This window comes from Pristiophorus japonicus, chromosome 6 (assembly GCF_044704955.1).
Source record: "Pristiophorus japonicus isolate sPriJap1 chromosome 6, sPriJap1.hap1, whole genome shotgun sequence".
In the NCBI taxonomy this organism is placed as follows: Eukaryota; Metazoa; Chordata; class Chondrichthyes; family Pristiophoridae; genus Pristiophorus; species Pristiophorus japonicus.
Genome location: NC_091982.1, coordinates 31,498,937 through 31,515,863, shown reverse-complemented (window position 1 = coordinate 31,515,863; position 16,927 = coordinate 31,498,937). Strand labels below are relative to the sequence as shown.

At 47.5% G+C, this 16,927-nt stretch overlaps 1 pseudogene; it reads left to right on the top strand.

Annotated features, from left to right (window-relative positions):
- The window catches only part of LOC139266090 (small ribosomal subunit protein uS3-like), a 58,016-nt pseudogene extending 41,780 nt beyond the window's left edge, over positions 1-16,236 (top strand).
- The last annotated feature ends 691 nt before the right edge of the window (positions 16,237-16,927 follow it).

Here is a 16,927-nt window from a genome sequence, read left to right as displayed (position 1 = left end):
GCTGACTGCTATTGTGCATCAGGGCCATTAATTTGTGATTAGATGCACAGTAAAAGACTGATGGGTGTTCACTTTCACTTTTTTTAACCCCACATTTCCTGTCTTTAATATCTTCCTCTTTGCCTGAAGGTAATGACTTGCTGGCGACAATTCCACATCCATCGATAGCCTTCAATACGCTTGCTCTGTGCACCTAGGCAGTGAGAGCGAGAAACCTGGCCAATTGTAGCGTCTATCAGTAACACAGGCAAGATCAACTAACACAACACAGAACAGAGATCCAATCTGAGATCTTCCTCGTCTGTATGGCTCAGTGACTCACTGGAGAAAGTAAGCTGAAACAGGTTCTTAAACATAGATGCAGATGTTTCAATAAAGCTACTGGTGCCATTGATGAGATGTGTTGCAATTCTTTGTCTGTCCACCAGGTGTCTGTATAGTCTTACCTTCAAACACATTTCAAAGAGACATTATCACCTAGAACAGCTTGTTATGAAAACTAACATACAATGCCTCCATTTTGGATGCTGTGGCAAATTTGCATTGTGCGACATTTTACATTGCGTTTAAAAACATATTTTTTGCAGAATTATAACATTTAAAAATAATATGTTAGCAGCCTGAGACTGGATAACATTATCATCTTTTTTATCAAGTTTTACAAGCTCCCAAATCCCCCCATCCCAAGTTGTTGACCGACTCTGAGGGCTGGGATCCACGGGTGCCAGGGACAGTCTGCTACTTCACCATAGTGGCCATTTTCCATGTACGAGCTTTAACAATGGGTGCTGTTAGGCTATTCAACAGTGGAGGAAGTTCAATTCTGTTCTCTTCAACTTGTTAAAAAGAACAGAAAGACTTGCATTTATATAGCACCTTTCACGACCACCGGTGTCTCAAAGCGCTTTACAGTCAATGAAGTACTTTTAGAGTGTAGTCACGGTTGTAATGTGGGAAATGCGGCGGCCAATTTACGCACAGCAAGCTCCCACAAACAGCTACGTGATAATGAACAGATAATCTGTTTATTATGTTGGTTGAGGGATAAATATTGGCCAGGACACTGGGGATAACTCCCCTGCTCTTCTAAATAGTGACATGGGATCTTTTACATCCACCTGGGAGAATCTTGGTTTAATGTCTCATCTGAAAGGCAGATAGCAATCAAGAGTAGGAATCCTGGATAATTTTCCCACTCCTCAGTACAGGGGGAGCAGGGGCGATGAGATTGGTCTTCATGGGTAGTGCAAAATAGATGATAATGAATCGGCAGCCTGTTTTATACCCTGCCCAATTTTCTTTTCCATTGAAGTCAAGGGACAGAGATCCACTGCAGTTTGGCAAGTATGAGTGTGCAGGACTTTAGTCATGAGAGTAGTTGGGTCAAAGTTCGAGATTAACAGTATAGAATTTGATGGTTAGTATTCAGAAGCTCTAGTCTGTATAGTTTAGTACTGCCCTCGGGCGGTGCTTTCATTCATCGGTGCAACGACCACCCGGGGCTGTTGTGAAAGTTCTGACTAACATTTGCTGTTAGAATGGAGAGCAGAAGAGGCAGCAGTACCTGTACAGTCAGCTTTTACTGTCAATCCCGGAGTTAATACAGAAGCACAGTGCTGTTTCTCTTGCTCCTGCAACACTTCCATATTAACTCAGAAACTTACTATAAAAGCTGACTGTATCAGCGCTGCTGCCTCACTCACTCCTGAATCCAGCAGTTGTCCACTAGTTCCAGATTCTGGCTGCTGATTCCTCCACTGCCTGCTCCTGATCCTACTCACCACTTTTCCTGTATCCATGGGCACTTGAACTTCCCTCCCCCTGTATCATCATCATTAGCAGTCCCTCGGAGTCCAGGATGACTTGCTTCCACTCTAAAAGTGAGTTCCCAAGTGACTGAGGAGTCCAACGCAAGACTTACAGTCTCTGTCACAGGGTGGGCAGACAGTCGTTGGAGGAAAGGGTGGGTGGGGAGTCTGGTTTGCTGCACACTCCTTCCGCTGTCTACGCTTGGTTTCTGCATGCTCCCGGCGATGTGATTTGAGGTGCTCAGCGCCCTCCCGGATGCTCTTCCTCCACTTTAGGCGGTCGTGGGCCAGGGATTCCTAGGTGCCGGTAGAGATGTTGCACTTTATCAAGGAAGCTTTGAGGGTGTCCTGGAAGCGTTTCCTCTGCCCACCTGGGGCTCACTTGCCCTGTCAAAGTTCCACGTAAAGCGTTTGCTTTGGGAGTCATGTCAGGCATGCGGATGATGTGGCCCGCCCAACGGAGCTGATCGAGCGTGGTCAATGCTTCGATGCTGGGGATGTTGGCCTGAGCAAGAACACTGACGTGCAACTATCCTGCCAATGGATTTGCAGGATCTTCAAGAACACTGACAATGGTGCATTTTGAGGTGTCTGCTGTACATGGTCCATGTCTCTGAGCCATATAGAAGGGCGGGTATCACTACTGCCCTGTAGACCATAAGCTTAGTGCCAGTTTTGAGGTCCTGGTCTTCAAACATTCTCTTCCTCAGGTGACCGAAGGCTGCACTGGCATTTATGTTACAGGTGGTTGACTCCTGGTGTCTAGCTGTACCTGGCTGTGGAATGCAGCAGCAACAGTCTTTTCATAGCAAGTTTCACTATTATTTAAGGGTGCACTTCCGTTCACTGTTTGTTGTTCGGAGTTGCCTATGCACTGCGCTCGCAAGGATGGATCATTGTGCAGTAGTGAAAATAAAAGAAAGACTTGCATTTATATAGCACCTTTCATGGACTCAGGACGTCTCAAAGCGCTTTACAGCCAATGAAGTACTTTTTGAAGCGTAGTCGCTGTGGTAATGTATGAAACGCGGCAGCCAATTTACACACAGCAAACTCCCAAAAACAGCAATGTGATAATGACCAGATAATCTGCTTTAGTGATGTTGATTGTGGAATAAATATTGACCATGACACCAGGGATAACTCCCACGCTCTTCTTCGAAATGGTGTCATGGGATCTTTTATGTTCACCTGAGAGAGCAGACAGTTTAATTTCTCATCAGAAAGATGGCACCTCTGACATTGCAGTGCTCCCTCAGTACTACACTGAAGTGTCAGCCTAGATTTCTGTGCTCAAGTTCCTGGAGTGGGATTTGAACTCACAGTCTTCTAACTCAGAGGCAAGAGTACTACCCACTGAACCACAACTGACACTTTAAAGAGGCACTCACCTGAAAATACTCAGATCATTGGTATCTAGCTGAAGAGTTGAAGGAGGTTTCCTGAAAGTATTTTCTGGCTGACATGTTTGGCCTTTCCATCCATTCTCTTAGCACAAAGAGGTCCTTGCCCTACTGGAACATGAGAGTGATGTTGGGCATCCATTACTGGCAGCAGGAGGAGAAGGAATGGGAGCAGTTGTTGCAACAGGTACTTCAGAGAGTAGCACATAACCCTGCATGCTCTTGGCGATGAGACTTCTGACTCAGAGGCATGGGTGCTACCAACTGAGACACGACTGACGGATATAAAATGAGGTTAATGAAACATTAAAAAGCATGTGTGTGGGATGGGGTGTGTGGGATGGGGTGTGTCCCACCCTTACCTTTATTTTGTTTCTGCTTACATCTATGTCTTTAGCCATCAAGGAGCATGGCCACAATGAATCTTAAAATTGCATCAGAGCAATGGTGCATGTTACTGGTATGATTCAACCTTGACAGAAGTGCACACCTTCACTTAAAGAAAGAACTGGCATTTATATAGTACCTTTCACGACCTCAGAACATCCCAAAGGGCTTTACAGCCAATGAAGTACTTTTTTGACGTGTAATCATTGTTGTAAGAATAGTGTGCCAGTGCAGCCTTCGGTCACATGAGGAAGAGAGTGTTTGAAGACCAGGACCTCAAATCTGGCACCAAGCTTATGGTCTGCAGGGCAGTAGTGATACCCGTCCTCCTATATGGCTCAGAGACGTGGACTATATACAGTAGACACCTCAAAGCGCTGGAGAAGTGCCACCACCGCTGCCTCCGCAAGATCCTGCAAATCCATTGGGAGCATAGACGCACCAACGTCAGTGTTCTCGCTCAGGCCAACATCCCCAGCATCGAAGCATTGACCACACTCGATCAGCTCCGCTGGACGGGCCACATCGTCCGCATGCCCAACACGAGACTCCCAAAGCAAGCGCTCTACTTGGAACTCCAACACGGCAAGCCAGCCCCAGGTGGGCAAAGGAAATGTTTCAAGGACACCCTCAAAGCCTCCTTGATAAAATGCAACATCCCCACCAACACCTGGCAATCCTTGACCCAAGACCACCCAAAGTGGAGGAAGAGCATCGGGGAGGGCGCTAAGCACCTAAAGTATCGTTGCCGAGAGCATGCAGAAATCAAGCGCAGGCAGCGGAAGGAGCGTATCGCAAACCAGACTCCTCACCCACCCTTTCCTTCAACCACTGTCTGTCCCACCTGTGACAGAGACTGTAATTCCTGCATTGGACTGTACAGCCACCTGAGAACTCACTTTTAGAGTGGAAGCAAGTCTTCCTCGATTTCGAGGGACTGACTATGATGATGAAATGTAGGAAATGCGGCAGCCAATTTGGGTACAGCATGCTCCTACAAATAGCAATGAAATATATAATCAGATCATCTGTTTTAGATGTTCATTGAGGGATAAGTATTGGCCAGGACACCAGGAGAACGTTCGTGCTTTTCTTCAAATAATGCCGTGGAATTTATTTTACATCCAACTGAGAAGGCAGATGAGGCCGCAGTTTAGCGTATCAACTGATAGACGGCACTTCCAACAGTGCAGCACTCCCTCAGTATTGCACTGAAGTGTCTGTCAAGTCTCTGAAGTGGGTCTTGAACCTATGACCTTCTGACTCAAAGATGAGAGTGCTACTTTTAAGCCAAGGCTGACATTTTAATATATTAAAACTTGATACATTCACCTATAAAATCTCATATAAAACAGAATGCTTTCAAGATTATTTTTTATCATTTATTCACGGGAGGTGGGCGGGGCTGGCAAGGTCAGCATTTATTGCCCATTCCTAATTGTCCTTGAGAAGGTGGCGGTGAGCCGCCTTCCTGAACCGTTGCAGTCCGTGTGGTGAAGGTATTCCCAGTGTTGTTAGGTAGGAAATTCCAGGATTTTGACCCAGTGACGATGAAGGAACGACGATATATTTCCAAGTCAGGATGGTGCGTGACTTGGAGGGGAACTTGCAGGTGATGATGTTTCCATGCGCCTGCTGTCTTTGTTCTTCTAGGTGGTACAGGTCGTGGGTTTGGGAGATGCTGTCGAAGAAGCCTTGGCGAGTTTCTGCAGTGCATCTTGTAGATGGTACACACTGCAGCCATGGTGCGATGGTGGTGGAGGGAGTGAATGTTTAAGGTGGTGGATGGGGTGCCAATCAAGCGGGCTGCTTTGTCCTGGATGGTGCCGACCTTCTTGAGTGTTGTTGGAGCTGCACTCATCCAGGCAAATGGAGAGTATTCCATCACACTCCTAACTTGTGCCTTGTATAAATGGGTTATCACTCTAGTCCACGTGTAATATCACATTTATGCAACGTAGACAGATAAAAAAACAATCATCGCATTATGATTTATGTTGTTATCCCATTCAATCCGTGCATGTAAATGTATCACAGCAGAAAGCACGTGATAGTCTCTTTGGGTGGAGGGATGAAATTCCTCCTTTCGTAAAAAATGCAAAAATAGTTTTCTTTTATTTCAATATTCCAAAAGCGCTAACCAAACCCAGGAATATACAGTTTTGTACTATCATCATCATCATAGGCGGTCCCTCGAAAGAGGATGACTTGCTTCTACGTCAAAAAAAAAGGATGAGTTCACAGGTGTTTCGAACGAAGAACCCGAACTACATCCTTGAGGGTGGAAGATGCCTGTGCGTAGATTTTTTTTCATGTGTGGTGACCGTTGCACACCAGCCACCACACGGGCTTGACAGAGCTAGGTCCTGGTCCAGTGGCAAGGATTACCCAAGACAACTGGAGACCTGCTCTGCTGCACGGACCTAGTGCACACACGCATCGCAGTGTGGGCTGGCCCGTGCTGCCCCTGGGCTCCTGGCCCTGAACTCACGCCTCTCCTGGGCCCCGATCACATTGCTCCACAGTCTCTCACAGCTCCTTACTATATGATTGTACTATATGATTCCTGTGAAAAAGATTTTGAAACCATATCAGCCAATCGACAAAGCATCGACAATAATGCTCCTTCAAAGCCTTTCAAGTAGCTATTGAGCCAATTACCCTAAAATTTGTTGAAGAGCTTGTTAATCCAGCTGTGCAGTGCACAGTTTGAATACAAAATGGCTCACGCCCTAAGTATCAATCCTCTCTTTCCTCCTCAAGGATGCTTTGAAGTGCAGCAATGATAAAAACTGTTATTTTTGACACTAGTCATAGTTTCTACACCACAGCCTACCACAGCCTGCCCCAGCTATTTAATATACATTATTTTTTGAATTTTGATGTTCACTTTCATGTAATTCCTATGATTCTATGATTCTATGAACTTAAAATATTAGCAAGTGCCTTCAGCCACACGGAACATCATCACCAAGATCAATTATATCCTAGCCTCGCATCCACGTCCAGCAGGGGGTCACAGGATAGCAACCTGAAATACAAACCTGGCTGAATTCAATCATTCATAACTATTTAGGGCCAATTGTACCTGCCCTTCTGCCACCATAGTGAGATTAGCTACGTCAGCACAGATAGAGGACTGAACCTAGGGCCTATCACATCTGTTTCACTCAGCTACGCACTGCCATAACCAGCTAAACTATCAAGGAGTTCAGTGTTTCATTTAAAAATGTAGACTATGGCCGAAAAAAGGCCAGTGCGGACTGGACGCAAGTAACGATCCTTGCATCCCATTGGGTAGGCCCGAGGCCCACCTGATATTGGGCCCCGGTCTTCAGTTAAATGAGACCGGAAAGCTGCAGGCACCCACTGGGCGTCTCCAGGGAGCTCGTTGGTGAAGAGGCTTCGGATTTTGGGCCGTTGCATTACCAGCAGCAGCCCTAACATAGGTCGTTAAAGAGGAAGGGGATGCGATCGGGAGGGAGGCAACTGGGCAACGGAGGGACATCAGGGGGTGGGGCGTGATCTGGGATATCAGGACAGGGGGGATTGGGACTGAGGGGAGGGGCGGGGGGTGGGGGGGCGTCAAGGCAGTGGGATGTGGGGGTGGCGAGCAGTGGCCGGCTGTAGCCTGCAGTTTTAATGTGGGGTCGGGAGGAGCACTCCTGCTCATTCCAAGCTTCAGATTAAGGTCAGTATTTTTTTATAAAATTATCTTTTTGGTGGAAACCTGCAGCAGTCCCCTTAAGGACTGCCAGTTAGGCCACATGAATGTGGACCTGGTTTTTCTGAATCCAGCTGGCCCGGTGCTGGCTGCATTTAGGGCAAACCAATTTTGCACAGGGTCCTCCAACAGACAATGGGCCCCTTATTTGCATATGCAAAGGTCCTAACGCCTGTTTCAGGCATGTGCACTGGGCGCCTTTCTTTTACCTACACCAGAATGGCAAATGGTCCACTTCTGACTCGTCATGAGGGCATGCTTTCTGCACATCATTTTGGAGGCTCAAGTGTGGCAGCATTGGATTTCTACGCCGAGAGCAAAGATGGATGCCTCCAGAGGTCCTCTTTTACATTATCAATCAAAATAATGTTAAATAGGTTATTCATTGAAGAAAAGGAGAACATTTATGGTGAAGTGATCACTTGTACTTCCTCTTGAAAGTTATCCTATCAATGATGTACTGGGAGATTCCTTACCCCGGGGTAGAAATTGCCCTCCGCCCAAAAGGTGGCGCACCCTCCGTTCTTTCGTTTTTCTCCGCTGCAACTTATGCAGTGGAGATGCCGTCGATATTCGGCACTTTGAAGTTTTTTTTGGTCGGGGCAGATGTTGTGGCGGCTGAGGGGCGGTAGTGCCCTTAAAGCCGGTCCGCTGCCCCAACCGGTCATTAGTGCCGCGCTGATGGTGTCAGCCCGTTGCTGACACGCAACAACGTCCCGCTCCATCAGTTAAAGGGGAGGGCTGCTGCGAGCTCTGCATATTTTACACATCGGTTCACCGGGCCACCAGGGAGGCTTTCGGCCAAGAGGGGATGCCAGACCGCCTGCTGGCAGCCCGACCGAACCCGGGGCATAATTGTCAGGCCGATCTGGCAGTCGGCTGACAAATAAAAAATAAAATGGCATCGCCGGCATCGCCACCTCCTCTCCGCCGACCAACAAGGAGTGTACCGATAGAAAAAGCTGTCGGGGGGTACCGACTGACAACGGCGCCCGCTCCCACGGGGCAATTCCGCAAAAGGGCAATTTTGGGAAGGGGTCACTGCTGGTCCGTAAGGGGTCGGCTCTGACCCTGGCAAAGGGCGATTTAAAAAATGGCAGCCCCTCTGTGGCAACTCGGCGGCCAGTCTGCACTGACCCATGGCCGTCGCGTTCAGGCGGCCACAGGCCTTATAGAAAGGGGCAATTTTGTCCCCCTCGTGTCCAGGCCTGTTGTAGACTAATTGATAGATTGATTGCCATGATTAGTCAGCAATTCCATTCTTGTTTTATCATGTGACTACCAGAATGGTAATAGGTGAACTAGATGGACTTTAGTCTTTTGTTGTCAAGTAATTCATATGCCAAAGGTCATGGGTCCAGATCAAAACGTCTGCTGGGAGGAGTCATCAGAAATGAATCAATGGTTCAGTTGATAAATGCACTGCCCAATACAGAGCTGAGTCATACAGACCAGGTGATTTCTAGATTTGATCCCACTCTGGAGTGATGTAATGATGGCGATAAAATTTTCTGGTACAAATTTAGCCAGGTGGAACGGGAACTCTGCAATTGTTGCCTTTCTTTTCTCTGCCAGCTTGGCCCAGTGACCCCACCTCTGAAATCAGAAGATTTGGGGTTAATCCAAGGACAAATTTAGAATCTAGGCTGGCACTTCAGTGCACTATTGAGAGAGTACTCCATTGTCAAAGGTGTGTTATTTTGGGGGTTTAGGCATTAAACAGAGGCCCCATCTGCCTGTTCAGGCAGAAGTTAAAGATCCTACAGCAGTATTCGAAGACGAGCAGGAGAGTTTGGTCAGTGACCTGGGCAATGCCTATCAGTCAATTAACACCTCCAAAAACAAACTATCTTGTCATTTATTTCATTGCTCCCAATGGGACCTCACTGTGAAAATTGTCTGCTACGTTTGCATGCAAAACAATATTGGCTACATTTCAAAAGCAATGAATTGACTGTGAAGTGCTTTGGGAGATCCCGAGGATATGAAAAATGCTATCCAAAGGCAAATTCTCTCTGTGCACATGCTCTTGCCCTTTTTCATTTTATTGAAATTAAATAGCACGACATGTTCTTTTGATCAGTCCTCTGACTGTCTTAATAGCATGCCCTAAACAACTTCTCATAACATTATGATATCCCTGATGTATCACTTGCATCTTTCACGTTAAAGGATATATGAGCAACCTCTGATAGTGCTGCTGGAATCGATTCAATTTCTAAATGAGATTCACAGAGTTGCTGTGAGTTCTGTCGCACCAATCTTTGGTCTCATCTGATTGGACCTTATTTCTGTTCCTCTCCAAGTTGGAATTTGTTTCCGGCATTGCGTCCAGCACTTCCAAATATTCAGAATGACTATCACATCATCTGGCTCATGCTGCTTCAGTTTGAGTTCCACTATTTGCAGTTTGTACTCCTGGTCCCTTCTCCAAGAGTTCTCTATATTTGGGTTTTCTCCTGTTGTTGTTGTTGTTTTCTCCTGTCATTGAAATGAAACTATAGCCATTTCCTCCAATACTAAAAGGAAGGACATTAGTTTGCATCAGGCGGTTCCTGTGTACGCTTCCCCACTGAGCCCTCTTTTATTCTGTATACTGGGATTTATCTGTACTTCCCACTGGTCTGCTAACTTTCCCTTTTGTTAGCAAGAAGTACTCAATTGCCTATTTCTATTGAGGCTTCTTTTACATTTCAATCATACTGCTTTCTCTAGTGTCAGCTGTGGCTCAGTGGGTAGCACACTCACCTGAGTCAGAAGGTTGTGGGTTCAACTCCCACTCCAATGACCTGAGCACAAGAATCTAGGCTGATACTCCAGTGCCATGCTGAGGGAGTGCTGCATTGTCGGAGGTGCTGTCTTTTGGATGAGATGTTAAACCGAGGCCCCGTCTGCTCTCTCAGGTGGATGTAAAAGATCCCAAGGCACTATTTCAAAGAAGAGCAGGGGAGTTATCCTCGATGTCCTGGCCAATATGTATCTTTCAATCAACATAACAAAAAGATTATCTGGTCATTATCACATTGCTGTTTGTGGGAGCTTACTGTGTGTAAATTGGCTGCCGTGTTTCCCACATTACAACAGTGACTACACTCCAAAAGTACTTCATTGGCTGTAAAGTGTTTGAGATGTCCGGTGGTCGTGAAAGGCGCTCTATGACACTCATCAATAATATTCTTCTGGGTGACTCAGATAGCTTCACAGAGGTCATGACATCGATTTTTGTTATATGCACCGGAATTTACACTGTACTCATCCTGCAGAGCACAACATTTACAAAGAGTTTTGGAATCTCCCTGAACACGAATGGTGTGAATCCAGTTAATTGATGTATGGTAAGGTTATAAAAAAAGGTAAGAGTCATCATAATTTAACGCCACTTACTCTTGCAACAAAGAGGCAGAGCTCTAGTCACACTGCCAAGTGGCCGATTAAATCGTTTCAATTTGTGTTGAATTGACTGATCTCCATTGAGGTGCTGCAATTGGCCTCAGCACCTTTGGATTAGGGTGGGGGAAGATCAGCCGTTGTCCATTTCTGATTACATTCCAATAAACTCTGCCAGAAATGTGTGGATGTCAGATTCACACTTGGCTATGCTGATGGGAAAATAGTCTACCAACTATTTTCTAGGCACACATGTTAAGAATGGTCACTTGACCATGGTGGCTGATACCTGTGAAACCCTTCACAAGAGTAAGGCAAAAATTGGAGGGGGAGAATGAAAAGTATTCCAATCTACCTGATCAAGACCAAACAGCCCCAAAGAAGCCAGAGGAGAAAAACCCAAATCTCCTGACAAACAGTGTGTGGGAGTTGTCTGATCTGTTCAGCCCAAAAAATTGAACACATCCTGATCACACTAAGGCTGTCATTTTAACAGCCTCTTCGCAGAGCGAAGGTGGGGATATAGGGCTTTGGGTTTGGGTGCCCAACGGGCGCGATGAGTGATACATCCATGGTGCCCGCTCAACACGGCAGTCAGGAGGCCTCAGCCACTTTCAGTTACTGGCCTCAATAACATCTTGTTAGCGAGCTGCGGCCACCAAAAGAATAAGTAAGCATAATTCTGAGACATGGCGCTCTTCAGTTAAGTAGAATGCTTCTCAGCACCGGCCGTAAGTTTCATTGGAGAAAAGAAGATGGGTGAAGGGAGAGGGGACATGATGAGCGGGCTATCTGTCCATTCTTTCAGAGAAATCTAGGAGGAAAACAACTTAAAAATAAAGCTCAAACATGCCTTTAAGGTTAGTTCCAGAAGGTATCCATCAAGCAGCAAATAGTTGATGTGGGTCAACTAATTTTCTCTTTTATTTCTTTTTCATTTTTCTCTCGTTCTCTCCTGAAGTTGCTGATTCATGGTGGGGTGTTGTTTCTGTGGACAGCAAAGGTACTTTGGTATCTTGATACACTTGGGAGACTAGACAATGGCTGTTGGCAGATTATTCCCCTACTGAAGATGGATCACAGTCAAGCCTGATTCTGTTCATACTCGATGTCCACACACTGGAGGAGTCACAGGATAGTGATCAGGGGCTAGATTTTCCATTATTTTTGCATGAATAATGCCCACTTAATGTCCATTTTACCACTGAAATGAGGTGTAACGCCCAGATATCGCCCATTTAGCCACAAAATGGAAACTGACACTCATTTTTTGTACACTTATTGCCGAGCGTTACTTTCCCCATGTGCGTAACGCCGGGAAAAAATAATACCGCCCGTCCACTTTTTTTGGGTGGAATCATCAGACTGGGCGAAACCAACGGCCATAATATCGGCCAGCGTTACTTTCCACAAGTAATTAACGCCGAGATTCAATAATACCGCCCGCCCACTTTTTTTTGTCGTAAAGATCACATTTGGCATAACTAACGCCCTGGAGATTGCCCAGTGTCACTTTCACCACCTCGCACACATTTCGCCCACAATATCGCTCGCCCAAAACGCCGCTCTGAAACAGTGAGACTGTTCTGAACGAATCACAGCGGCGTGGACGCCATTTTTCAAATCGCAGGTCGCTTCATTGAAAAGGCTGCTTCAACTTCGGGGGAGTTTGGATTAACTCTGGAGTTCTTCTCAGGTGAAGTGACCATCTCAACAGACATATTTTCAGACTCTGGGCGATTGGGTTTTACTGCAGATGTCTTTTAGTCTGGAAATTATTGCTTCTGATCAATCGCTATTGTACTTTCATTGGAATGGGGCTGGCCATTTCTCAGTCTGCATCGATGAATACTCACATGTTGCAGCGTGTAGTCACATAATGCACACCATTATGTGCCCAATCTACGACATGCCAGAATGAGGAGGAGGTCCAGACCATATACACCCCGCACTTACAGGGAAAAAAGGTCTTACCTCGACGTGTCCAAGCACACCTGCCTTCGGAGACTGCGCTTCCACAAGGTGGTGATCAATGAAATATGTGAGCTCATCAGGCCAGATATACAGCCTGCCATCAAGATATCACTGTTGGTCGAGGTCACGGTCACTGCGGCACTGTCTTTCTATGCATCCGGTTCCTTTCGGGCCTCCACAGTCGAGATGCCACACATCGCTGCATTAGACAGGTCATGGAGCCCTGTACGTGTGTAGGATGGACTTTATCAGCTTCCCCATGACCACGGAGGCTCAGACTGACAGGGCCGGAGCATTCTACCGCATTGCTCAGTTTCCCAAGGTGCAGGGAGCAATACAGTGCACTCACATCGCCATGCGGGCACCTTCTCAGGATCCAGAGCTTTTTCGTAACAGAAAATGATTTCACTCCCTGAAGGTCCAACTAGTTGTCGTCCATAACCAGATAATAATGACAGTGAATGCCAAATGTCCGGGCAGCTTCGATGAGGCTCACATCCTGCGTGAGAGCGCTGTCTCTGACATGTTTAAGAGTCAGCCAAAAGGACAATGCTGGATGCTTGGTGACAACCGATATGGCCTAGTCACCTGGCTGATGACCCCACTGAGTGACACCCACACCGAAGCTGAGAAGCAATACAACCAGAGCCACAGAAACACACGCAATGTGGTCCAGAAAACAATTACTGTGCTTAAGCAACGCTTTAGCTGCCTGGAGCACTCAGGAGGGGATCTACAATACAAACACCAGCAAGTAACTAAATTCATGGTCGTGTGCTCCATACTGCACAACCCGGCTATCAGGAGGGGACAAGAATCGCCAGAAGGGACCAATGGTCCACCTGAGGAGAGAGAGGAAGAGGAGGACGAGGGGCTGGATGCTGACCTAGGGCCAGACAATCAGGCTGACTATGCAACCATGCCCACGACCCCCTCCAGACCGCAGGAAAGGGCCCGTGGTGGCTACATAGCTGCAAGACTCGTATGTCAGGAGCTCATAACTGAATGATTTGTGTGAAAGAACATTGCTGTGATTGACAACACTGACACACTACTGTGTGTGTGCAGCTCAGACATCAATGGTGGGCATCACCTTGGTGCCAGTTAAAGTTTAAGTTAATTCAAGTTAAGTTTTATTTAACACCCTCATGTTAAGGAATCACCAGTGTGTAACGGTCCAGCTATCTGAGACAAGGTTGTGTTGAATAAAAAACATTTTATACGACCATTGTTCTGAAATCATAAATATCATGGGCAAAAACACCCCACCCCCACCCCACTTTTTCGATCATTGACATCAACCAAATGGTCAACATGTCCAGCAACACAGAATACAAAGGCAAAGCAGGAGGGTGGTCCCCTCCCCCATACATTACAACAAATTGCACACACCCTAATGGAGATATAATACAGCCATCACCTGCGGACATACACCTCACTTTTCTTCCCCCCCTCCCCTTCTTCTCCCCACCTCTACCCCTTCCCCTCCTCGCACCACGCCACCTGGCCGAAGAGCTCCTCAGGCGGTGCCTCATTGGGGGGGGGGGTGAAGGCAGAGGTGGTGGTTGCACGGATACGGGAGCGGGGGGGTGTTGAGGTGGGAACATTCTCGGATCCAGAAGCAGGATCTTGGTCCTGCCTCTGATGTGTCGTTGCTGCCACTGGTGGTGCGGAACCTAGGGGTTGAGTGCCACACTCCGGGACCACTGGGAGGCCTGTGCCAGCAGTGTTCCTAGCTATCGCCTCCAGAGCCTCCGCCATCCGCGGAACGCACTCAGTCATGGTGGCTAGCTGTCGGGATATGCCCCCCAATGCAAAGAGGATCTGGTCACCAATGTCTACAGTCCTCCTGGACAACTGTACCATCTCTCCCGCTCTCATGTGGCGCTCGTGGAACAGACCTGCTGCGTCCACGAAACCTCCGCAGGATCGGCGTCGTCCTGGGGACAAATGGGGTGCCGTGTGGCGAGGTGCTTGGGGCCGGTACCTCCAGAGTGGAGGCGGGAAAGACCGGAGGAGCACGAGATGGCCTTGGGATGGAATGCCTTCTGGAGCCTGGCGATGCAGGTCCCTCGAAGTCCGCACTCTCATCTGTAGAGAACAGACCCAGCAGATTGACGGGCGAGAATCAGAGCTCCTCAGCACCAGATGTAGGATCATGCGGCGAGTCCGGCCCAGCTTCAGGCCTCGGTGGTCTTGCCTTGGGACGCGCTGCTGGCTGAGCTGCAAAACACAAATGAGGTTATAAGAGGAGAAGGGGGTGCTCGGGTCACAAGGTGATAACAGCGCTACACACAGCATATGCACAACAAAAGCACCACCGCTATCAAAATCATCACAGACATCACATTTCATGATCATCAACACATTCTACATTGTAATGATTTTCATTAGGCCAGAATTATTTATAGGACAATTTTAGAAATCATCTATCATATGTTATTGTTTGGATATGAGTGGGTGATGCATCGGTTGACTTTACATCACGCAATGATGTAAGCTTTACTCATGTGGCATCACTTCAGGGTCTGCAGATGCTTGCGTGGCTGTCCGGGGGTGCTTCCCCACGAGTGCTAGTACTCGCTCCTCCATCTCAGTGATGTTGCTGGTGACTGGTGGCCCCCCACCCGTTCACCTCTGCATGGACCTCATCATCGATAGCTTCTTCTGCAAAAGGCATGAGATCATTCCGTGATATCATTGCTAGGTACTGTCTCGGAGACTGATACAACACATAACCGACAGATCTAATCATGATTATTATGATAATCATCATTATCATTCTTTACCTAAAGACGTGCACCGTGACCGCAGGCTTTGAGTACAACATTCCCGGTGGCGGACGGCATCTTCAAGGCAGAACGGAACGAGTTGCTGACCCGCAAGTTGGCCGAGGACGGCTACAGCTGCGTGGAGGTGCGAGTCACATCGACCAGGACCGAGATCATCATCCTGGCGACCAGGACTCAGAATGTGCTGGGTGAGAAGCGTCGCCGAATCCGTGAGCTGACTGCCGTCGTTCAGAAGCGATTTGGTTTCCCAGAGGGAAATGTTGAGCTCTATGCCAAAAAGATTGCCACTCGAGGGCTTTGTGCCATTGCTCAGGCAGAATCTCTGCGCTACAAGTTGCTGGGTGGCCTGGCAGTGCGTAAATCCTGCTATGGTGTCCTCCGCTTCATTATGGAAAGTGGAGCCAAGGGCTGCGAGGTGGTAGTTTCCGGAAAACTCCGAGGCCAGACAGCCAAGTCCATGAAATTTGCTGACGGTCTGATGATCCACAGTGGTGATCCTGTGAATAACTACGTTGATACAGCTGTGCATCACGTACTGTTGAGACAAGGTGCATTGGGATTAAGGTTAAGATCATGCTGCCTTGGGACCCAAGTGGCAGATCATGTCAGCCTTGTTGAGCCCAAGGATGAGTTCTTGCCAACTACACCCATTTCAGAACAGAAGGGAGGCAAACCAGAGCAGCCTGTTATCCAGCAGCCTGGACCAGTTCCTGCTGCATAATTGATATGCCTGCATCTGAAAGAAATTACACATTTTCTGTAATTGTTTCAATAAAACCAAAGAAAAGTGAACGACCTCACATCTGCTGATATTCATTCATGACTCTTACAAATCAAATTATATAAATACATAAGTACATGTAAATAAATGTAATATTTACTCTTGTGGATCCGACAAGGTTGTTCCATCGTTTGCGGCATTGGTTGCTCTCATGCTCCTCGTTGGTCGCTGACAAGACCACCTCTGCTATCTCAGCCCATATTTTCTGGTAGGTCTTTGGGCTTCCCACACTCTCCCTGGGTCAAATCACCCCAGTGTGACTCAACCTCCTGCAGGAGGGAGGCATTTGCCTCATCCGAGAACCTCTTTGCTCTTTTGCACCCTCCAATGTGCTCCTCTCCCAGCTCACTGCTCTCGCCAGCATCGGCCTCCACAGCATGCTGTGTTGCTTCCTCCTCTCCCTCCATTATAGGCACCAAATTCGGGCAAATATCTGGCAGGTAACAGCTAATTTTTTTTCCCCAATTTGCTCTAAAGCTCTAAACTCTCCCTCCTTCCTCCCAAAGCAGCCACACCACACACGCCTTCACTCGCTCTCAGCTCCCTCTCTCTCTGTCTCCTCTTCTGCGCATGTCACGATGACCCTTGATCTCCTGAGTCACGGGAATCGAGCGTTACCATGCCGTTGCTAAGGATGGCGACACTTTACAGCAGAAGGTCAGAGATTTAAC